Source organism: Schistocerca gregaria, chromosome 7, assembly GCF_023897955.1.
Source record: "Schistocerca gregaria isolate iqSchGreg1 chromosome 7, iqSchGreg1.2, whole genome shotgun sequence".
Lineage (NCBI taxonomy): Eukaryota > Metazoa > Arthropoda > Insecta > Orthoptera > Acrididae > Schistocerca > Schistocerca gregaria.
In genome coordinates, this window is record NC_064926.1 from 128,741,648 (window position 1) to 128,767,591 (window position 25,944).

At 45.5% G+C, this 25,944-nt stretch overlaps 1 protein-coding gene and 1 pseudogene across 2 annotated transcripts in view; one reads left to right on the plus strand and one right to left on the minus strand.

Annotated features, from left to right (window-relative positions):
- Positions 1–25,944, minus strand: part of LOC126281600 (semaphorin-2A-like) — a 944,484-nt gene that overhangs the window by 748,329 nt on the left and 170,211 nt on the right. The gene's annotated exons all lie outside the window — the stretch shown is intronic.
- LOC126282646 (5S ribosomal RNA) lies at positions 12,334–12,451 on the plus strand (annotated as a pseudogene).

Genomic DNA, 25,944 nt, shown 5'->3' on the forward strand with positions numbered 1-25,944 from the left:
GGTCGACGGGCACGTGAACCTTCCGCCGACCACTGGCGATAACATCGATGCACTGTGGAGAGCTCACGCCCCACGTGTTGAGCAATTCGGCGGTACGTCCACCCGGCCTCCCGCATGCCCACTATACGCCCTCGCTCAAAGTCCGTCAGCTGCACATACGGTTCACGTCCATGCTGTCGCGGCATGTTACCAGTGTTAAAGACTGCGATGGAGCTCCGTATGCCACGGCAAACTGGCTGATACTGACGGCGGCGGTGCACAAATGCTGCGCAGCTAGCGCCATTCGACGGCCAACACCGCGGTTCCTGGTGTGTCCGCTGTGCCGTGCGTGTGATCATTGCTTGTACAGCCCTCTCGCAGTGTCCGGAGCAAGTATGGTGGGTCTGACAGACCGGTGTCAATGTGTTCTTTTTTCCATTTCCAGGAGTGTACATACTGTCGTTTTATTTATGTGAATGAAGTAGATAGAAATGATCATTACTCATTATGGCGTGTGTTACAACTACTGGCCTATTTCCTTTTATCTAGCAGACACCGGCAAAATAGACGTAATCAAATCGGGAAAGCACACGTCATTGGTACTATATGTATTAACAGCTTTTTCAGTATTAGACAACGCCATGTGATTTTTCGTGTAGCAATACGTCTGACTAACTTTGATGAGGTAGTAAATTATTTCGCAAAAAGGAAAGCACGCCGTACAAAGCTGTAGCAAGATTAGAGAGAAAAAACATGCTGGGCCCAATGGATTGAAGAAACGAATACGGTCTTCCTTGTCTCTTGTCTTCATCGGTTTTATGTTTCCTATATTTAATTTTATGTCACTCAAAAGCGAAAGTTATTAGCTAACATTCAATAAAGAGGCCAAATTTTCTGAACGGTTCTTATTCTCCCAGTTACAAATAATCCCACCCAGTATTAACCGTGAGCTTTTTTTTAAGGGGGTAGGATGTCAAACCGGCCGACTGGGAGCAGGAAAGGCACCAGAGGACACCTTAATTTCCACTATCATGAGTGTAGGCTTCATGGCTTCCATTACAAGGTATATACGCTTGAACTTCACAGAGCGAAATACAGTGACTTGCATTAGAAGAATGCTGCGTGAAGAGGCGTGGCATTGCACTTTGGCACATTTAAGGCCAAATATCATGCTTTACATTTCCTTGAACATTTACAGTGTGTTTCAGAAGTGGTGGTCAATATTCAGGGATGTGACAGGAATGATCATTCCAAACGAAAAGTGAAGTAAACATGGGCTCTAAAACGCATACCTTAAGAACTATGAGCAGTTCTTGGTCTTCGATACTATGACAGAAATCTTTTCTACTGAAAGCTCTTTGCTTTCCATATTTTGGGAAAGGTAGTAAGGACGAAAACAAGGAAAAATGTTCAATAAAGATGTGCTCTAAAATGCATACCTTAAGAGCCATGAGAACTTTTTCATCTTCGCTACTTTGAAACACAAGTCTCTAATGAACAAGTGATCGTAACTTTTAATGTTTGCGTTTTGGAGCATATCTTTACTGGACATTTTTTTCTTGTTTTGGTCCTTACTACCGTTTACCAAAATATACAAAGCAAAGAGCTTGCAGTAGAAGACATTTGTTTCACAGTATCGAAAGCCAAGAATTGGTCCTAGTTCATAAGGTAGGCCTTTTAGAGGCAATGTTTACTTCACTTTTTTTTGTTTCAAGTAATCATACCTGTCACATCCCTGAATATTGACCATCAATTCTGTAACATCCTGAATATTTTAAGTATCAAAGTGTTCAGCAAGATGTGCGCTACAAAATGAACATATTTTTGAACAACTGAGGCACTATCAAGTTTTTGCCCCGCTTCGGAAACATTGTAGATCCGGGGCTGATAGGCAGTGTTCATTCCATCGGCCGAGATCGTCTGCGGCATAGGAAACCACACACACACACACGCAAATGTTCGGTTCCGCGATCGCTGTCACATGTACACAAAAAGGCGCAAAGTGTATTGGCTCTCTGCACTTTCTTGAGCGCTACTCCGTGGAAGGCAATAATTTCCTAAGCCGCATCATTATGCTCGATGACACATGGGTCCATCTTTTTACGCCTGCAACAAAAATACTCCTCGGAATATACAAAAACCTCTTTTCCTTCACGGAGGAAACTGTTTTCTCCGACTGTGATGTGCTGGGTACACGGAACTTGTGACAAAGTGCGGGTAATGCCGTTCAGCACTGTGCAACACTGACATCGATGCGCAACGCCATAAACACACTACTGGCCATTAAAATTGCTACACCAAGAAGAAATGCAGATGATAAACGGGTATTCATTGGAAAGATATATTATACTAGAACTGACATGTGATTACATTTTCACGCGATTTGGGTGCATAGATCCTGAGAAATCAGTACCCAGAACACCCACATCTGACCGTAATAGCGGCCTTGATACGCCTGGGCATTGAGTCAAATAGAGCTTGGATGGTGTGTACAGGTATAGCTTCAACACGATACCACAGTTCATCAAGAGTGATGACTGGCGTATTGTGACGAGCCAGTTGCTCAGCCACCATTGACCAGTCGTTTTCAGTTGGTGAGAGATGTGGAGAATGTGACGACCAGGGCAGCAGTCGAACATTTTCTGTATCCAGAAAGGCCCGTACAGGTCCTGCAGCATGCGGTCTTGCTTTATCCTGCTGAAATGTAGGGTTTCGCAGGGATCGAATGAAGGGTAGAGCCAAGGGTTGTAACCCATCTGAAACGTAACGTTCACTGTTCAAAGTGCCGTCAGTGCGAACAAGATGTGATCGAGACGTGTAACCAATGGCACCCCATACCATCACACCGGGTGATATGCCAGAATGGCGATGTCGATTACACACTTCTAATGTGCGTTCACCGCGATGTCGCCAAACACGGAGGTGACTATCATGATTCTATAAAAAGAACCTGGATTCATCCGAAAAAGTGACGTTTTGCCATTCGTGCACCCACGTCCGTCGTTGATTACACCATGGCACGCGCTCCTGTCTGTGATGCAGCGTCAAGGGCAACCGCAGCCATGGTTTCCGAGCTGATAGTCCATGCTGCTGCAAACGTCGTCGAGCTATTCGTGCAGATGGTTGCTGTCTTGCAAACGTCCCCATCTGTTCACTCAGGGATCGAGACGTGGTTGCACGATCCGTTACAGCCATGCGGATACGATGCCTTTCATCTCGACTGCTAGTAATACGTTCCGCATTACCATCCTGAACCCACCGATTCCATATTCTGCTAACAGTCATTCGATCTCGACCAAAGCGAGCAGCAGTGTCGCGATACGATAAACCGCAATCGCGATAGGCTACAATCCGACCTTTATCAAAGTTGGAAACGTGATGGTAGGCAGTTCTTCTCCTTACACGAGGCATCACAACAACGGTTCACCAGGCAATGCCCGTCAACTGCTGTTTGTGTATGAGAAATCGTTTGGAAACTTTCCTCATGTCAGCACGTTGTAGGTGTCGCCACCGGCGCCAACCTTGTGTGAATGCTCTGAAAAGCTAATGATTTGCATATCGTTAAATTTCGCGTCTGTAGCACGTCATCTTCGTGGTGTAGCAATTTTAATGGCCAGTAGTGTAACAATAGTCGTGTAAAATTAAGCAAAGTCATGGGTCTGCTGCATATCTGTGCAACAGCCAGATGGGCCTCACAACACAAACTTCGCTTCAGCGTTTTCGATGGGGGATTTGTAAGCATGCGTCCTGCACTCCTTATCTTGCACCATGCGATTTCCGTCTTTTCAGTAAGCAGCAAGAACATCTTGAAGGGAAGCAAATTTTCCAATAATAAAGATGTTCACACATCGCTTATCACTATCGTTGGGAAATTGAACGATCGCTAGAACGTCCCTACCGTTGTTTACTGAGACTTTGAGACGATGTTGAAAAACAGAATCATGGATCTGCGTCTCTTTTCAGAGATGTGCAGCATTCAGTGAAATTTACTTGGCCCGCCATATTAAAGTGCAACTTATTTTTAAATAACCCCTCGTAATTATAACTTTACTGGCTACGTTAGAACTAGTGTAACATGTCCCCTCGGAATTATAATTATACAGGCTAGGTTTATTGTCATATAAGTATGTCTACTATGCGGATGACACAGTATTCACATCGCTGCTACACCCCCAGCTTAATCGCACGTTTCACGGTTAACACACCAGCGACAATATATTTGACATTTAAACCTCATGCAGCGTCATAAATAGATTCATATCCGCCGAGCACGCGAACTCATTTTGTGTACCGGCAGAATCCCAATAATTAAATGCTTGTATTAAACAGCACAGTTGAATATCAGTTAAATGAGATACAAGAGTCAACAAAATCTCAACACAGCAGCATCGGAGTGTGTAAATTTAATTACGTGGTCGCTGTCCGTAGTTATCCAACGTTAACGTGATATCGAAACACCACCTGGCCTGCTTCTCTGAAAATAGAAACATAGATATTAACACTTCAGTTCCACGAAACTTTCAGTCTTATACCACTTTTCATCGGCAGTACTAGGACTGAGTGAGGTTGCGCAGTGGTTAGCACACTGGGCTCGCATTCGGGAGGACGATGGTTCAAACCCGCATCCGGCCATCCCAACTTAGGTTTTCCCTGATTTTCCTAAATCACTTCAGACAAATGCCGGGATGGTTCCTTTGAAAGGGCACAGCTAATTTCCTTCCCCTTCCTTCCGTAATTCAGGTTTTCCCTGATTTTCCTAAATCACTTCAGGCAAATGCCGGGATGGTTCCTTTGAAAGGGCACAGCTAATTTCCTTCCCCTTCCTTCAGTAATTCAGGTTTTCCCTGATTTACCTAAATCACTTCAGGCAAATGCCGGGATGGTTCCTTTGAAAGGGCACAGCTAATTTCCTTCCCCTTCCTTCAGTAATTCAGGTTTTCCCTGATTTTCCTAAATCACTTCAGGCAAATGCCGGGATGGTTCCTTTGAAAGGGCACAGCTAATTTCCTTCCCCTTCCTTCAGTAATTCGAGATTGTATTCCGTCCCTAATGTCCTCGTTGTCGACGGGACATTAAATACTAATTCCCTCCGTAGTACTGAAAATTGGGCAGGACATAATTTAAATGTAACTCGCGGACGCAGACAAGACACTTACCATTTTCGCTGTAAGTTTATCATTTATCATGATAAGTAGCTTAAAAGAGGAAACACATTTAAACGTGAAAGAGTGTGTCCAGTACCACGTGTAGTAACGGTAACTGTACTAAGCTTGTGCTTTGACAGTAGGATGAAATCACTTTAGCTTTCTACGATAGCAGATGCAGATATGTTACGGTATGTTTCTGTTGCGGACGGAAGTGGGTCACACGATATATCTGAAGAACCTCTCTTAACTGTATTGTAACGGGGGAATACATAAAAACTAGCAAATACGGTATATCGCTGGACGCTCGAATATGATACGTAATGAATTTAATTTTGTGCATCATCCTGTTAAATGTCGTGCACTAATTGACAAATTACAGCATTACTGGCTGGACACTTCAGAATGTTAGATTGTCCTCTTTAGTTAGGGGGCAGTCTCCGTGAATGTGATTGGACATATTGGCTTGGCGGTATTTGAGCCGTGCCATAAACCTTGTTGCGTATCATACTGTTCGTGAAAATTGGAGCACGGACAAGGAATGGCCTGCATCTCTCCAAAATCGGGGGATGTGTAGAACAGTGGAACCATATTACGTCATTAAGTTTGTAGAGAGAGAGATTCGTGTGACTGGACAGGTCAGTGTTAGTACACGGTTCCGTTGGTGCAGAGCAGAAACCTGAAACCATGTGTCGAGATGACTCGTCGACGTCAGAGGGGGAGCAACATTAACATGTGAGTAAGTTCAAACGGAGCAGAATGATTGGCCTCCGTGGAACGGATTTGTTGCTCCGTGACACTGCGGCTCCTATAGGACACGTTCTACAATGATGCATGTGTATAGCCACAGAATAGACGAGGATCATACACAGCGGCCACAACGCTAAATGACCGCCATTCCCTCCACCGACAAAACAGCTTCATCCACATCGCCGTCTCGGGGTTGGGGCAATGCGCCGGCCGAATTTGCCGAGCGGTTCTTGGCGCTACAGTCTGGAAGGGCGCGACCGCTGCGGTCGCAGGTTCGAAACCTGCCTCGGGCATGGATTTGTGTGATGTCCTTGGGTTAGTTAGGTTTAAGTAGTTCTAAGTTCTATGGGACTGATGACCACGGCAGTTAAGTCCCATAGTGCTCAGAGCCACTTGAACCATTTTTTGGGGCACTGCAACGGTCTTGGACGTGTCTGTGTCTGCTGAGGGTCAAACTGGTGTCAGGCATGCCATTGCTCCGCTTCCAGTGAGCGGAAACAACGCAGCCATTGCTCCGCTTCCAGTGACCGGAAACAATGGACGCCTCAGATTAGATACACTACTGGCCATTGAAATTGCTACACCACGAAGATGACGTGCTACAGACCCGAAATTTGAACCGACAGGAAGAAGATGCTGTGATATGCAAATGATTAGCTTTTCAGAGCATTCACACAAGGTTGGCGCTGGTGGCGGCACCTACAGCGTACTGAGATGAGGAAAGTTTCCATCCGATTTCTCATATAGAAACAGCAGTTGACCGGCGTTGCCTGGTGAAACGTTGTTGTGATGCCTCGTGTAAGGAGGAGAAATGCGTACCATTACGATTCCAAACTTGATAAACGTCGGATTGTAGTCTATCGCGATTGCTGTTTATCAAATGGTTCAAATGGCTCTGAGCAATATGTGACTTAACTTCTGAGGTCATCAGTCGCCTAGAACTTAGAACTAATTAAACCTAATACCCTAAGGACGTCATACACATCCATGCCCGAGGCAGGATTCGAACCTGCCACCGTAGCGGTCCCTCGGCTCCAGGCTGTAGCGCCTAGAACTGCGCGGCCACTCCGGCTGGCTGCGGTTTATCGTATCGCTATATTGCTCCTCGCGATGATCGAGACTGTTAGCAGAATATGGAACCGATGGGTTCCGGTGGGTAATACGGAACGCCGTGCTGGATCCCAACGGCATCGTATCACTAGCATTCGAGATGACTGGCATCTTATCCGCATGGCTGTAACGGATGGTGCAGCCACGTCTCGACCCCTGAGTCAACAGATGGGGACGTGTGCAAAACAACTATCATCTACACGAACAGTTCGACGACGTTTGCAGCAGCATGGACTATCAGCTCGGCTGCTGTTACCCTTGACGCTGCATCACAGACAGGAGCGCCTGCCATGGTGTACTCAATGACGAACCTGGGTGCACGAATAGCAAAACGTCATTTTTTCGGATGAATACAGGTTCTCTTTCCAGAATCATGACTGCCGTATCTGTGTTTGGCGACATCGCCGTCACCGCACATTGGAAGCGTGTGTTCAGCATTGCCATGCTGACTTATCACCCGGTGCTATGGTATGGGGTGCCGTTGGTTACACGTCTCGATCACCTCTTGTTCGCATTGACGGCACTTTGAACAGTGGACGTTACATTTCAGATGTGTTACGACCCGTGGCTCTACCCTTCATTCGATCCCTGCGAAACCCTACATTTGAGCAGGTTGGAACATCACAAGGCTTCGTGGTTCAATTGGAGTCTATAGTCCTTCGCCCTCTGTGCCAATATACCGTTACTTGACTAGACTTTTTGATATATGCAAATCATTGCTAGAAGTGAAAGAAGCGGAACGTGACAGCCAAGAAACTTATGGCTGCGAACTGAATCTTTAACATTTGGGACTGTAATTTAACACATACCTACTTAACCACTTAGGCATTTTAAAATGTCCTGTCGACCATTAATTTTAGTCTCCTATGCATTCCTCAAATTACCAGACCGAGTGTCGACACGGATATCCTTCTTTTCGTTTCTAAACCCAGAGATTATGCCCTGTCCCTAGACACCATGTTGTCTACAGAACGTTGACCCTTATCTTCCTGCCTGGTTTAAATGTACAGCATGGTGCCGTTTCTGTCTTGTCGGAGATCATGAGAGATAAGGATGGAAGTTAAATCCGCCGACAGCCGATGTGCAACACCCCTCCCTCGTATGGTATTGAGGGTACCAAATATACGCCAACCACCGTAGCTCTACTGTTGTCGCCACCCCATAAGACACTGAGGAAGAGTTTGGGTTTTAGATTTCACGCACGTTTCACCACTGTTTGCTCCTATAATTACTCGGCTTCATCCGATTAGAGTACTCTTCGAAAAACGTCGTGAACCGCCAAGAGCTGCTGATAAAAATTCCTCTATTATACAACCAGTTTTCGTTCACAGAACATCACCAGATATAAAATATTTGCAACAGCTTACAATGCAATATGAAATGGCGCGAAATAATGTAAAATCCATAATTCCTTGCTGGATTTTATAGTTTTCGGCGGCATTAGTTACATGTTGCCTTATCAGCAGTGGTGACTAACTCTGAAAAAAAACCCTCTGCGCATCACGAAAGACTTATCCGAATGCGACGGAAATCCGAAGATGTGATGTACACGCACAGACAAGCGAATCATTACAATTTCAGAAAATTTGGATGATTTACTTACAAACTGAGCAAGTCAATAATGTGTTAGACCACCACTGGCACTTATGCAAGCAGTTTTTCTGCCTGGCATTGATTGATAGAGTTTTGGATGTCCTCCCAAGAAATATCCTGCCAAATTCTGTCCAATTGGCGTGTAAGAGCGTTAAATTCCCGAGCTGGTTGGAGGGTCCTGCCCACTATGCTCTAAACATTCTCAATTGGGAAGCGATCATTGTTGGCTAAGGTCGAGTTTCACAAGCACGAAGACGAACAGAAGAAAATCACGCCGTGTCCGGGCGGGCATTATTTTGCTGAAATATGAGACTAGGATGGCTTGCATGAAGGGCAAAAAACGAGGCAAACAATATCGTCGATGTATTGCTGTGCTGTAGAGCCGCCGCGGATGAAAAGCCACAGGGGTTGATAACCAAAGGAGTTCTGCTATGAAAAGAAATAGCAGCACAGACCATCACTACTGGCTGTGGGTTGTATGACGGGAGACATTCAGGTTGGTATCCCACTGCCGTCTGGGGCGTCTGCACAGACATCTTCGGCCTGGAATCTCAACGGCTCGGGTAGAACTGTCTTCGGAGATGAGTCCCACTTCGAACTGAGCCCCAACGACCATCGAAGACGTGTGTGGAGACGCCTCGGACAGCGGTGGGATACCCACCTGAACATCCCCCGCCGTAGCGCTCGACAACCAGGAGTGATGTTTTGGGGTGCCAATTCTTTTCGCAGCAGGACCGTTGGTTGTCATTCGTGGCACCCTTTCAGCACAGAGTTACGTCATAAATATTTTACGTCCTGTGTTGTTGCCCTTCATGGAATGTCATCCTGGGCTTACAGTTCAGCAAGACAGCGGCCGCCCTAAAACGGCGAGAATTTCTATGCTTTTCTTCTTGCTTCTGTCTCTACCACGGCTAGAAACGTCGCCGCATCTCGACTCTATCGAGTACGTTTGGAGCATTTTCGACAGGGCCCTTCAACCAGCTCGGGGTTTTGGCGATCTAACGCACTAATTGAGCAGAATGTGACACGATAGCCCTCAGGAGAACATCCAACAACTCTGTCAATCAATGCTAAACCGATAATCGCTTGCTTAAGTGCCAGATAGGGACCAATCCATTACTGACTTGCTCAAATCTGCGAAGTTATTTCTCTTGCTAAATCATCCAATTCTTCTTAAATTATAATCATTTGTTTGTCACTACATCTACATCATATCTACCGACTTCTGTCTTAACTTGGCGGCGAATCATGACTATTTTCTACAACCTTCTTTAACTATAAAAATTCTTCCGCCATCTCGACTCAGACCGGTGACCATCTGGTGTACCTCTAACCTGTTAAAATGTAACCTTACAGGAGATTGGAGGATCCTTCCGAAGCACGGCCAACACGTGGAACGTTTTGCGTCAACTGTGTATCACTGCTGGCGACAGCGGTCCGAACACCTGCTCGTTGTCCTCTTGAAGTCAGTGCTGAAATACAGATTCATGCCAGAAGCGAGGTAATCACCCGCAACACATCCTTTCACATTTCTTCAAGTTTTTACATCGGTCAGAACATTCTATCGTCGTCCTGGCTTGCGTTGGCACACACTTTATTTATCGACTGACAGCTGTACAGCCATCATTAGCGTGAGTCGATGACTGAATTATAACCAAGTGACTCGAATATACTGTAGACTAGAGCTGGCAAACGATACTCGCATTCGAACGGGTTCGAGTTTTCCCCATACGCCGCAACACTTGATAAAATATCAAGTGTGCTCGAGAAACGACGTGATATTTAAAACGCTCGTTGTGAGTGAAAGGCATACGCGAGAATCTGTTAACCAGCCCCGACATTGCAATATTTTGCTTAAGATTCGACAATTTGATGAAGCACACGATAAAATAACACTAAATCCCACCACCTTAAATACTCTTATCGAAATATGAACGAACTTGCATCACTGACCTCCTTGTTTTTTGTGTTTTCTTCACAACTTCTTCGCCAAGTACCGGTTTTAAACAGTGACCGTTGTATCTCCTCTCTTTATTGTTATATCTACTCATTATGTTATTTTAATTTTATGTGTAGGTTGCAGCCGGCCGGAGTGGCCGAGCGGTTCTAGGCGCTACAGTCGCAAGTTCGAATCCTGCCTCGGGCATGGAAGTGCTCAGAGCCACCTGAGCCACCTGTAGGCTGTAGACCGGCGTTTTATGCCGCTGCCAGGCCGAACCCTCCACTCTGGGGGAGATCGAAATATAATAAAGGAAAAAAATGATCGAGATAACTCGAGGTGTGAAGAAATTTCTCGAGCATATCGAGTCGTGTTCAAACACACCACTACTACGGTCTCAGGTATGATACAATGCTTACGAATTATGTGATTAATTATTAAAATGGGTAGCATGATTTGGAAGCCAGGCACCGAAATTCAGAACAATATTTCATTGAGAAGACTGATATGAAATTGTGTTTCTTTCTCCCTGGATGATGGTTAAGAACAGAGTCTGACCGCAGTAAATACGAAATTACAATGTACCACTGTGTCATGCATCTCCTACGGAGAAAGGTACCGTTTCTAATCTTCATATTTGTTAGACTTCGTCATCGAAAAAGCTAGGACGACCTTTAGAGGAAAGAAAATCCGTAGTTAAAGGGAATGGAATTCCCATTCACTGTGTAATATTTGCGGATAATATTGCCATAATATCTGATAGAGAAAAAATACGCAGAATTATCTTCCTAGATTTGTAATAATTCTGGAAAGTTTGCTTTTAAAAGCATCAATCCAATATAAATTGTCACAGAAAGAAAATCAAAGATCTAACTGACACATGAGATCAAAAATTAAAGAAAGCACAGAAGAAAACAGATGAAGTATGGAAACTGGGAAAATAGATTCAACAGCAAACTCAGTTCTTATGAAATGAGATGTCTATTACTGAATAAGCCATTTAGTATAGGGAAAAAAGAAAAAAAGTTCAACAGGCTCATCTGGAAGTGTTCTGAAATGTTGACGTATCTGAAGACAAATGGAAAGTATTAGGTTGGCGCATAAGTTCGTAGAGTTTTTGTTTTGTATGTTGACATTGCGGTTGTTATGAATTTATCCATTGATTATCATATTTCTTTGTAGTTCACTGTTGCTATTTGACTTTTGCATATTGTAATTTTGTTATTTAGAGACAGTGAGCGGAGCTGTGGACGTTACAAAATAGACTGCCAAGTAGAGAAATCGAAACGTTTTCGACGTATTCTTCTGTTTAAGGTCAACAGAGGATTGTCAGCAGTGAAAGCCGTCAGAAATATTTGGGCTGTGTATGGAAATAATGCCACTGACAGATATGGTTTTCTCCTTAGAGGATCGTTTTGACATTAGACCTTCAGGGCTAGAGGAAGATCGTTCATTAATCCACGATGTTCCACTTGAGTGTACTAGAGAACCGGCACATGTGATGAACTATGATCGTTCCACCATCGTGCCACATTTGCAGTTAGTGGGGAAGGTTCAAAAATCGAGTTTATGGGTACCGTATCCCTAAGCCCAAATTAAAAAATCCGCGGGTGGCCATAGGTACATTTTTGGTTGCTCGACTGCCTTGTCTCGTGAACAGCACCGACCATTCCTATTCTGTGTCACCACTGGTGACGAGAAATTGCGTCTTTGTGCCGGAATAAGAAAAAGAAAGGAATAGTTAATCCAAAACAAAGCAGTAACTGCCTTTACAAAGACTGCGTGCATTCATAAAAGATACTGTTATGCATCTTGTGGGGAAACGGTCTTGCCGCAGTGGCTACACCTGTTCCCGTGTGATCACCGAAGTTAAGCGCTGTCGGGCGTGGTCGGCACTTGGATGGGTGACCATCCAGAGCGCCATGCGCTGTTGCCATTTTTCGGGGTGCACTCAGCCTCGTGATGCCAATTGAAGAACTACTCGCCCGAATCGTAGCGGCTTCGGTCACGAATACCATCGTAACGACCGGGAGAGCGGTGTGCTGACCCCACGTCCCTCCTATCCGCATCCTCTACTGAGGATGACACGGCTGTCGGATGGCCCCGGTAGGCCACTCGCGGTCTGAAACAGAGTGCTTTATGCATCTGGTGGAATAGCGACGGTGTGGTGTACTACTGCTGACATTTATTTTCAACAACTCAGACATCTTGCGGACGCAAACAAAGAACAACTACGAGAAGGACAGCGTGAAATGATGCTACTTCACGATAGCATTCTGCTTACCGACGAGAAATACTATACAGGTGCTAAGTTTCCGTACCGCACTTTTTTACCTGACCTTGCGTCCTCAGGTTTCCCCCTTTTCCTCTCGCTATCAAACAACCTTTAGATCACTTCCTTTCCGTATCAAAATGCGCGCTGAACATTTCTCTACGAGTTCTTCGCCTCAAAACCACGTTATCTAAGCAGTCGTGGAATCGAAAAGTTTCCCCACCGTTGGCAGACCGTTCTAAATAGTGACGGAGAATATATTATTGGTGATTGAAGCCTCTGTTATGTGTATCTGTTGTGTTGATTTAACTTGCGGAAAAACGTTACGAACCTATACACCAGCCAGATAGTCGAAAGCGATGGAAACGTGACATTGAAGCAGGTTAACGATGAGCGGTTGGACAGCGGTGCACGCACCCCTGCAAACTTGTTCAAATAACTTACGGATTTGCTGCCGGGTGACGTCGTCGACCATCGTCGATATTTCGACAGGAACACACCCTGCCATTCTCAAGGCACAACTGCAAGGAGGGAGCAGTGTGCAAGGGAATTTAATACACTCCTGGAAATTGAAATAAGAACACCGTGAATTCATTGTCCCAGGAAGGGGAAACTTTATTGACACATTCCTGGGGTCAGATACATCACATGATCACACTGACAGAACCACAGGCACATAGACACAGGCAACAGAGCATGAACAATGTCGGCACTACTACAGTGTATATCCACCTTTCGCAGCAATGCAGGCTGCTATTCTCCCATGGAGACGATCGTAGAGATGCTAGATGTAGTCCTGTGGAACGGCTTGCCATGCCATTTCCACCTGGAACCTCAATTGGACCAGCGTTCGTGCTGGACGTGCAGACCGCGTGAGACGACGTTTCATCCAGTCCCAAACATGCTCAATGGGGGACAGATCCGGAGATCTTGCTGGCCAGGGTAGTTGACTTACACCTTCTAGAGCACGTTGGGTGGCACGGGATACATGCGGAAGTGCATTGTCCTGTTGGAACAGCAAGTTCCCTTGCCGGTCTAGGAATGGTAGAACGATGGGTTCGATGACGGTTTGGATGTACCGTGCACTATTCAGTGTCCCCTCGACGATCACCAGAGGTGTACGGCCAGTGTAGGAGATCGCTCCCCACACCATGATGCCGGGTGTTGGCCCTGTGTGCCTCGGTCGTATGCAGTCCTGATTGTGGCGCTCACCAGCACGGCGCCAAACACGCATACGACCATCATTGGCACCAAGGCAAAAGCGACTCTCATCGCTGAAGACGACACGTCTCCATTCGTCCCTCCATTCACGCCTGTCTCGACACCACTGGAGGCGGGCTGCACGATGTTGGGGCGTGAGCGGAAGACGGCCTAACGGTGTGCGGGACCGTAGCCCAGCTTCATGGAGACGGTTGCGAATGGTCCTCGCCGATACCCCAGGAGCAACAGTGTCCCTAATTTGCTGGGAAGTGGCGGTGCGGTCCCCTACGGCACTGCGTAGGATCCTACGGTCTTGGCGTGCATCCGTGCGTCGCTGCGGTCCGGTCCCAGGTCGACGGGTACGTGCACCTTCCGCCGACAACATCGATGTACTGTGGAGGCCTCCCGCATGCCCACTATACGCCCTCGCTCAAAGTCCGTCAACTGCACATACGGTTCATGTCCACGCTGTCGCGGCATGCTACCAGTGTTAAAGACTGCGATGGAGCTCCGTATGCCACGGCAAACTGGCTGACACTGACGGCGGCGGTGCACAAATGCTGCGCAGCTAGCGCCATTCGACGGCCAACACCGCGGTTCCTGGTGTGTCCGCTGTGCCGTGCGTGTGATCATTGCTTGTACAGCCCTCTCGCAGTGTCCGGAGCAAGTATGGTGGGTCTGACACACCGGAGTCAATGTGTTCTTTTTTCCATTTCCAGGAGTGTACTTCGGTTCACAGAGGAGAAACAAGGAAGATACCACACACAGAACAAGTAACCGCAGAGTCAACACACCACCAAAGATAACCAACATCAGAAATATCGATAGTGACTATTAATTAGTAGATGAGGTAGCACTAATTCTGTCCTGTTCTTTTATGAGAGACAGAGCCGGATTCCAAGCAGCATTTAAACAAAATCCACCATCTCTGTTTATAAGGTTGCTTGATAGTCTGATTTCAACAGCTTCTTTAATAACACTATTCCAATAGCTGGATGTGCAAGCCAGGATCTCCGTGTCGTTGTATTCATCAGGAGGTGGTCGAAAAATACATTTCACGTCATATTTCGGCAAAATACGGCCAATCTTGTTGGAAATGCTTCCTGCGTAAGGCAAAAAGGCCGTAGACTTAGGTGTCATTTCGTTGCTATCGTCACTCGTTATTAAGGAAGCTGTTGAAATCAAACTATCAAGCAAACTTATAACCAGAGATGTTGGATTTTGTTTAAATGCTGCTTGGAATACGGCTCCCTCTCTCATCAAAAAACGGAGGGACAGAATTAGTGGTACCTCACCAGTTCATTAATAGTCACTATCGATATTTCTGATGTTGGTTATCTTTGGTTGTGTGTTGACTCTGCAGTTACTTGTTCTGTTTGTGGTATCTTCCTTGTTTCTCCTCTGTGAACCGAGGCATTAAATTCCCCTGCACACTGCTTCCTCCTTGCAGTTGTGCCTTGAGAATGGCAGGTTCCGCTCCTGTCGAAATATCGGCGATGGTTGACGACGTCACCCGGCAGCAAACCCGTGAGTTATTTGAACATTCAATTCGCCAGGAAAAGTTAAGGTCTCACATTGAGGAACTACTTGTAAACTGACTTACGGCCGGAGGAGCGGTGTGCTGACCACATGCCCCTCCACATCCGTATCCAGTGAGCCTGTGGACTGAGAATGACACGGCGGCCGGTCGGTACCGTTGGGCCTTCAAAGGCTCGTTGGGAGTTTAGTTTTATTTTAGGTTGGACAGAAAGCTAGGTGAATGATGACGTTTTCAAATAAATCTGTGATAAACTGAACTCATAATAACTATTCAAAAAACGTGAAAGGAAACTTCCTCATCATTTACGTGGACACAATAAGGTTTTACCGATTACAGAAGAAGTGAAATTATGGGGAAGATACTAACGGGAAGCTAATTCGAAAGGTATGAGAAAATCTATTACAGGTAATAAAACGTGAAAATTATAAAGAAATGAAAAGGCCAACAACAATCAGTGAAGAGCTTTATCGAGACGCGTAGCATTTAGAAGTTACTGTTGAGATTACGCCACGACTTCTATCGTGCCAATGTATAACCAGAGTCAACATCCCTGCCAATTCCGCCGGTGCAGCGTACGGGTTAAAGGGACCGGTAGCGACCAGCCGCAGCCAGTTTGTTAGCTGAGTGCTACCGAGTGCCTCGAGGCCCGTAGGCAGAGGTGCCGGCGTCATGCCCCGGCGTGCCTAACTCGCTTCGTTAAAAGCCACCGCCGGCGCTAAATCACTGCCGACTCGCAGGAGAGCCAGGGCAGGTCGTTACCTCGAGGACGCCTGCTGCCGCCGCCGCTGCCGCCGCCACCACACGGCGCGTAACGAATCCTCGACTCCAGTAGAGGCGCGCGCGCCCTCCAAGGGCATCGCTCTAATCTGGTGGTTACCGGGACTCTGCGGGAGTGGCTGTCGAGAACTCCTGACGGGCGAGGAACGAGAGCTCTAAGCAGTCTGCACTCTGCTCTCGCAACCCTTGCATGCTTTTCACCCTGCGGTTGCGATACGGAGGGAGCTCATGCGGTGCAAAACTTGTGCGCTGGATACTGGGGATGGCAATTTTTTGAACATATGCAAACATATTGCATCGATATTTATGAAATATAATGTTATTGTAGACAAAAATATCATTACTTCGACATATCGGTCAATATTTTCAATACATATAGTAATTTAAAGAAAAAAAATTGATCAAGGTCAAAGAAATGATTAACAAACATTTAAAAACTAAGAAATATTTTATTGTGTTCAACAGTAACCAATAAAGGACACATAACTCACTATAAAATCAGTTATTTAGAAAAAGCCAATTAATGAATCCAAGAATCATTAGCTGTCGACAATAACAGAATTCTTTGTTTAATATGTTTCACTGACAGTCTGCTCCTGATACTATAATGTAGACTTTCACGGCCGGAAATGTCATGTCCATTATAATTATCCGGGCTGTTATGCCGTGGTCGGTTGATGAATTCTGTGTCAATTCCCAACGTTTCGTCCCCGTCTGCGGGAGACATTTTCAAGTGGGTCTGTATCTCTATGTTAGGTCCAACATACCCACTGGCTCGCTACTGACTGCCGCTAAATTCCGTGTTCGTGCGCCCTCGCGCCGCGGCGTGACGTCACGTGTTTTGAAAACGTCAGTGCAATTGGCCGCTGTCCGCTGCTGTCGATCGCCGTTGCCATCACCCAGTAGTGGACGGGTGGTACACATCCGGCATCCATATACCGTTTAATTTCACGCCCTCTCCTTTCGACTGAAATTGTTAGGGTGTTTAGCGATTTCGATTACCTCCCTGTAGAGCCTTTCATAATATCCGCTTGTGGCGCCAGTACTTGCATCTCCTCGAAACGAATATGGTGGTTCCCTGGCTGGAAAGCATGCTCCGCAACAGCTGTTCATTCCGTTTCTCCTCTTCTACAATTGCCCTTGTGATCTTCCAAACGTTTTGAACAAACGTTTTGAAACAGTTCTTTTAGTGTTTACCTGGCACAAACAAGTTTACTTACGAAGCCACTCTTTCGGACGAAACAGAAGATGCTAGGCATTTTAAGTATGTTAAGCATTTTCCGACAAAACACATGTGAAGTAACGACTAAACATTTCAGACAACAGAATCCATTATCCATTAAATATCAGTGCATTAATGGTTCAAATGGCTCTGAGCACTGTGGGACTTAACCTCTGAGGTCATCAGTCCCTTAGAACTACTTAAACCTAACTATAAGGACATGACGCACATCCATGCCCGAGACAGGATTCGAAACTGCGACCGTAGCGGTCGCGTGGTTCCACACTGTAGCGCCTAGAACCGCTCGGCCACCCCAGTCGGCTGCATTAATGTGTGTGACTTTGTGCCGAGTTTCATACAGCCAATCAGGGGGTAAAGAAGTGAAATTCAGCCTCATACTTGGGTGCAGAGAGTAATAATTTCACCATTCTCTACAGTGCTGTCATCAAATGCGTGCATTTTGCATATAGTACGTACCATTTTCAATGTTAGAAATGACACACGGAAGTAACAAGCTTTCATGAATATGCAGTATAGGTACATTCATGATCAAGTCTGGAGCTCATTTCCAGTACTGAATATAAAATTAAATAAAGCCCAGTGTCAGACATTAACTGTCAGATTGCAAAGATTGGTATTATCTGGAAGGGGCAAGACATTTCCTGATTAGAACTGTAGTACCTATGACTCAAGAAAAAAATACAGTAAAAATATCGCTTTCGATATTCTCTTTTAAATATCGATTAATCAGTGTGCCGATAGATTATACGTCCGTGAGGTATATCGATACAGTTTCGAATAGAGATCAATACTTAGATGTATCGACATTATTTGTTGGACGTGCAGGAGTGTTCAAATGGTTCAAATGGCTCTGAGCACTTTGGGACCTAGCATCTGTAGTCATCAGTCCCCTAGAACTTAAGCTACTTAAACCTAACTAACCTAAGGACATCACACACATCCATGCCCGAGACAGGATTCGAACCTGTGACCGTAGCAGTCGAGCGGTTTCGGAATGAGCGCCTAGAACCGCTTGGCCACCGCGGCCGGCTACAGGAGTGTAAGCAGCTCGTGGTCTAGTAATTAGTGTAGCTGTCTCTAGATCTCAAGCCCCTAGCCCTGGGTTCAATTCCCGGCCGGGTCGGGGATTCTTTGCAATCGGAACTGGGTGTGTATGTCATTCTTACCATTCATCTCGTCTTCAACAGACACACAAGCTGCGGATGTGGCGTGTAATAGAGAGACTCGCACCTGGCGGCCGAACAACCCCAGACGGCCAATAAAGCTATACGATCACTTCATGTACCTACGGAGATTGGACCAGATGCAAAGTGTGTCAGAAAAATTCATCCGGCTTCACAAGACTGCACGATGATAAGCCAAAACATGCGAGTACTTGACTTTTTAAGGAAACTATACAACCACAGGCAGGGACGAATGGGAATTCATTCTAGCTACGATCATTGTCAAGAGCATCTACAAAAAATGGTTAAGGGCGGTGAAACCACAAGCAGGCGACAACGTGATGGACGCCCACGCCTCGTCAGAAAATGTGTAGTGCCCGCTGTGTAACGCAGAATAGGACACTATCTGTGGAAGGTGTGACGACAGACTACACTGCCAGTCCAGACCCAAAAGTTTCGGAGCACACTGTTCGGTGCGCATTGTTAAATATGAGGTTCCGCAGCAAATGACCTCTTAGTATTCCGATGTTGATCCCACAATAGTGTCAATTACGGGCTCCAGAGAGATACAACAGACACGGGAGACAGCACTGACCACACGACTTAGCTTGACAGATAGACTGAAGTAAAGTAAACCTTCATTTCTAGCATTTGCAGATTTAGAGGTATTTTTTGACAGTGTTGACTAGAATACAATCCTAGAAATTCTGAAGGTAGCCTTAATTACGGTTGGTGTGGGACGGATAATCGGAAGTGGACAGTAGATGAATGGTAACACGTCACCTCCCTGGGTGAGTCACGTTCCTTGTTACACCAGATCACTTGCCGTGCCCGGATGCACCGTCATCCACAGACGCCGGCTGGAGAGGGCACTGTTATTCTATGGGGGACAGTCACTTGGCATTGTGTGGGACTTGAGATGGTAGTCGAAGATGTGGATTACGTTAACGTTATTGGGGACCTCCTGCAATACTATCATGTTAATGTCCTCCCCAAAGGCGATTGTTTCTTAAAGTTGGGTAACTGCAGATGTCACGAGAATAGAATAGTCCTAGAGTGGCTTTAAGAGCATGATAGTGACCTCACGCTGATGTATTGCCCACATTAATTTCTTTATCTGAACTCGATGGAACAATCTGGAAGGCTATCTGCCGTCTATTGATGCCCTCAAATGACATGCCCGTAATTTTTTGAAACTGCGTGTTTACTGCGTAGACATATGACGCCACATGTCTCCTGAAAACTACCAAGGACTTGTCGAATACATACCATCCTATTGTTTCACGTTCCAAAAAGTCGGACCAACGCGCTATTAAGCAGATGGTCATAATGTTTTGGTTCATCGGTATATCTTCTAGAATGCACCTGAACGAAGGTAGAGTTAAAATGTAACTTATGTATGGGATTATTTTCAAAAGAACCGTCCGATTCCACAAGGGTGTCTCTCACATGGGTGCACGTGCACACCTAGAGTACCCTTTACAATTACGTTTACGAACAGAGTTTTCATTTCCCTTTCACATGTGTTTAACATGCGCTCCACCGAACGCACGACAAACAATCAGATGACAATCAAAATCGTCCCATACTTTAACCACCAGGTCTGGATTTACCTCATTCACTAATGCAGCTGTGCAGCATGGCAGGTCACTCAGAGCTTGTGGACGGAGGGCACATGGAAGAATCTTTCACTAACCATGTAAGGAGTGTGTCAGAATTTTCCATTACACTGAAAACAATATAGCCAACTTAGGATTATTCTTTGCATTGTGTAAGATTGGAAACAAATAAGCACTCAAATATCGACAGTTACAATCTGAGGACGAGACATGGGAGCACGATTTTAAGCACTGTTGTTGCGACCCGGTCTGTCTGACAGAGTGGAAGTAGCAGTGTCGGTCGAGAGCTCGGAGACAGAAGACGTGTCACGCTGCCCTTACGTTGGTGATGACTGATCTTACCACACGCAGTGTGTGATTTCATTTATATAGCCAGGAGAGATTTAGATGGCTTAACTACGCTTGAAGATGGAATTCAAGGTAAAATTCGCAAGCATCGCCCAAAGGCCATTGCACGGTTAGGCTCGTGATTGTTAGTCCCAGTTTGCAATAATCCCATGTTTTGCTTGTCAGTTAAAGAACACTCCTTATCCTCGAAATAATAATTATTATTCTCCATATCTAATTAATAAATAAATGCTGTGGTTATTAAATGTTAATGTAACTTTGAACTTGAAACAATTTGTTAATCTGGTACTCGGCCATTATGTAACTGTCATTGTCTATTATTGGTCATTAGAATTTCTGAAGTTTTAAATAGACTTAATTTAAGAAATCCCTTCTCACAAGTTACTTAGTAGTCAACAGGACCCAAGCAAACTTCTTTTTATTAAATTCATTCCTAGTAACTGTAAGCTATATCCGCTGTTGCTATATGCTGCTGCGAATTGCTGTAAACCACATGGAAAACGGCAGTCATCTGAAGAGGTGAGTGCAAAACTTAGGGTCAAAACAGAGGCACTGGCACACCACAACATTTCATGAAGTCTAATCCAGTAAATTCCTATGCACGAGCCAGATTCTGTATCACTTGTAAATTCTTGTTTAAAACCGCAGTCAGATAGCTTAGTTGTTCATTGTCACAGTTTCATATGTTCCTGTAGTTCTTCATATTCAAATACGCAGTCAAACAGCTCATCCAAATGTTAGTTTCAAGTTTTTCAATTAACAACCTGTTGAGGGCGTAAATGACAGTGAAACTGGCACTAATACAACACCCACACAGTATTATACAGGTTAGATTCCGTTTACTGACAGCTCAGGTTGCTTATCGAGTCCATTTTCACAGACGAACATATGCAATATTCGCTGTAGTAACGTTACAACCACCAGAAGATAGTCACATACCATGATTTCACCAACTGCGACATGGTCGCGTATACAGACAGTGATCCAATACTGTCAAATGAAACTCCGTGTAGAACACAGTTTGAGTAAAGATTCTGATAAATTTGACGGTTCTGGGGTTTACAAGATCGTTTGTAGTGCTTGTGACAAAATTTACATCGGTCAAATTAGCCGTTGCTTTAAAATTAGATTCAGGAAGCTTTTGCAAGCACATAACAAAACTGCATTGGGAATGCATTTGGTAAAAACCGCCCACGCTGTAGGCAATATCGAGAGTTGTATGCGTATTCTAGACAGGACAGGGAAGTGTCGTGCTCTCGACTTGTCGGAGAGGTTGGAGGGTTACAAAGCCACACAGCATGAGCCCACTATGATACTCAATGGACAAAGCAATTTTGAGCCCAACATCTACTTTGGTTTGTTTGATAACGTACTACTAAAACTAAATAATGCGTCGCGTATGTATACCTAACCTTACTTGATGAATTATGTCGAAAACAGTAGGCATTTGCCTTAATTCCGTCGCTTACTCCCGTCGCTCTAATCCTGTAACTGATTATGTCCTACCTATTCATGGGATGCATAGCCAGACTATATAATTTTATTTATTGACTGTTAATATGTTGTTTAAACGTTTTATGTGGGAGGCTATCACGTTGTAACGTAAAGCCCTCTAGTGGTTAAGTTCTTAAGATCGGTGCGCGCCTACATAACATCATGGCGGCCGACCCAACAGAGGGCGCTGATCATTGATTTGTCTTTTTACAGCTGTCACATAGACATTTCATCTTTCATAGGCAATTTATAGGTTGCTACAGGCAATGTATTAAGTATATTAATTGTTGACCGTTCATTCACAATAAATAGGATCGGTCCTATTTTCATGTATTTCAAAAATGGCTCTGAGCCCTTTGGGACTTAACATCTATGGCCATCAGTCCCCTAGAACTTAGAACTACTTAAACCTACCTAACCTAAGGACATCACACAACACCCAGTTTCATGTATTTCCTTTTAATGTATCACAATTGGTTTCTATGAGAGTCATCAATTTTAAATGTCTGCTATATGTATTTTACCTAATGTGTTTTTAACAGATTATGTTTCTTGCATAAATGATGACTACATCTAAGCCCACAGTAGCGACATCTAGGGAGGATGTAGGCAAACAGATTTCTGGTAGCTACTGTGCTTCAGTAGCCAGTTGCAATAATGTGTGGACGATGTGGCCTAGTCTACACCTTATTTTAGATCTATGTGACGATGCTGTGCTGATTATATTTATGTTTTGACGATGCCACTATGGCCTTATCATTTTAGGGCATAGTGTAAAAAAGGTACGTTTTAGCGTATTTTATCTGTACATTTTCCTGGCTGTATGATGGTAAATTGTGATACGTATTGTGGTATTATGTTGAAAGATACACTGCTCACTAGGTGTATATATTTGTATATTGTAGATCTGAGGATGGTCATTTGGTCATTACGGACTGAAACCGGTCATCGTCTAAAGAATTGATATTGTGATCAAAGACTGGCATAAAAAAAATTGATTTACCATGATATTGCGGGACTTTGGAGATCAACAGTGCAATGCGAATTCCGCTGCTTAACTTAAAATTTACACTAAGCTGCTAGGTAAGTTTACGTAGAAGACGTACATTGAGATGACAAGTAATGGGATAGCGATATGCACATTTCCAGTTGACGATAGAATCGTATACACAAGCAATAAAAGAGCACTGCAATGGCCGATCCGGCGTTTTCACTCAGGTGATACATGTGAAAAGGTTTCCGTCGTCGCAGAACGGGAATCAACAGACTTTGAGCGTGGAATGAAAGTTGGAGCTGAAAGCACAAGATATTCCTTTTCTGAAATCGTTAGGGACTTCAGTATTCCGAGATCCACAGTATCAAGAGAGTGCCGAGAATATCAAATTTCAGAAACTACTTCTCACCATCGACAATCCAATTTCCAACGGCCTTCACTTAACGACCGAGAGCAACTACGTTTTCGTAGGGTTGTCAGTGCTAACAGACAAGAAACACTGTATGAAATAACCGCAGAAATCAATGCGGGACGTACCACGAACGTATCCGTTAGGACGGTGAGGTGAAATTTGGTGTTAAATGGCTACGGCAACGGACGACCGACGCCAGTTCCTTTGCTAGCAGCACGATATCTCCTGCAGTGTCTCTCCTGGGGTTGTCACCATATCGATTGGACTCTAGACGATCGGAAAACCGTGCCCTGGTCAGATGAGTCCCGATTTCAGAGGCACTTTGCGAGCTGGTTGTGGCTCCACAATGGTGTGGGCTGTGTTTACATGGGCTAGACTGGGTCCTCTGATCCAATTGAAACGATAGTTGACTTATGTTCGGCTACTTGGGGACCAGTTGCAGTCATTCGTGGCTTTCATGTTCTCGGACAACGACGGAGTTGTTATGGTAGATAGTGCCCCATGTCACGGGGCCACAAGTGTTCGCGATTGGTTTGAAGAACACTCCGGGAATTTCGAGCGAGTGGTTTGGCCACCCAGATCGTCCGACGTGGGACGTAATTGGTAGGCCAGGTCGTGAACGAAATCCTGCACCGCTCTACATTTTGACAACTATGGACAGCCGTAGAGGAAGTATGGCTCAGTGATTCTGCATAAGACTTCCATCGACTTCTGAAATCCATGCCACGTCGGGTTGCTACACTACGCCGGGTAGAGAAGATCCGACGCGATATCAGGAGTTATCCGAGGCTTTTGTCAGCTCAGTGTACTTGTGATAATGGATGAATCTTTTTGAAACACCTTGTAAATTGGACGATCACCTAACATAGTATTCGGTCACCTCTGACTATCAAAATTCCCATAATCATTCTCGACATCGATAAACGTAAGCCCCGAATGTTTGTTGATGGTATTCTATATCACACCCATCTCTTTGAGAAGTGAAAAAGGAAGGTATTAAACATTTATAATTTTGGTTTCTTCTCTTGTCAAGTGTTGTAAAATAATATTTTTGTCGGGGAGTGAGAACGAGCAAAGGTTAATAAGACGCGGCAGTTCGAACCGTCGTTCGGTCATCCACTTTCAGGTTTTCCTTGATTTTTGTAAATCACTTATGCGAATGCCACATACACTCCTAGAAATTGAAACAAGAACACCGTGAATTCATTGTCCCAGGAAGGGGAAACTTTATTGACACATTTCTGGGGTCAGATACATCACATGATCACACTGACAGAACCACAGGCACATAGACACAGGCAACAGTGCATGCACAATGTCGGCACTACTACAGTGTATATCCACCTTTCGCAGCAATGCAGGCTGCTATTCTCCCATGGGGACGATCGTAGAGATGCCTGATGTAGTCCTGTGGAACGGCTTAACATGCCATTTCCACCTGGCGCCTCAGTTGGACCAGCGTTCGTGCTGGACGTGCAGACCGCGTGAGACGACGCTTCATCCAGTCCCAAACATGCTCAATGGGGGACAGATCCGGAGATCTTGCTGGCCAGGGTAGTTGACTTACACCTTCTAGAGCACGTTGGGTGGCACGGGATACATGCGGACATGCATTGTCCTGTTGGAACAGCAAGTTCCTTTGCTGGTCTAGGAATGGTAGAACGATGGGTTCAATGAAGGTTTGGATGTACCGTGCACTATTCAGTGTCCCCTCGACGATCACCAGAGGTGTACGGCCAGTGTAGGAGATCGCTCCCCACACCATGATGCCGGGTGTTGGCCCTGTGTGCCTCGGTCGTATGCAGTCCTGATTGTGGCGTTCACCTGCACGGCGCCAAACACGCATACGACCATCTTTGGCACCAAGGCAGAAGCGACTCTCATCGCTGAAGACGACACGTCTCCATTCGTCCCTCCATTCACGCCTGTCGCGACACCACTGGAGGCGGGCTGCACAATGTTGGGGCGTGAGCGGAAGACGGCCTAACGGTGTGCGGGACCGTAGCCCAGCTTCATGGAGACGGTTGCGAATGGTCGTCGCCGATACCCCAGGAGCAACAGTGTCCCTAATTTGCTGGGAAGTGGCGGTGCGGTCCCCTACGGCACTGCGTAGGATCCTACGGTCTTGGCGTGCATCCGTGCATCGGTGCGGTCCGGTCCTAGGTCGACGGGCACGTGCACCTTCCGCCGACCACTGGCGACAACATCGATGTACTGTGGAGACCTCACGCCCCACGTGTTGAGCAATTCGGCGGTACGTCCACCCGGCCTCCCGCATGCCCACTATACGCCCTCGCTCAAAGTCCGAACAACTGCACATACGGTTCACGTCCACGCTGTCGCGGCATGCTACCAGTGTTAAAGGCT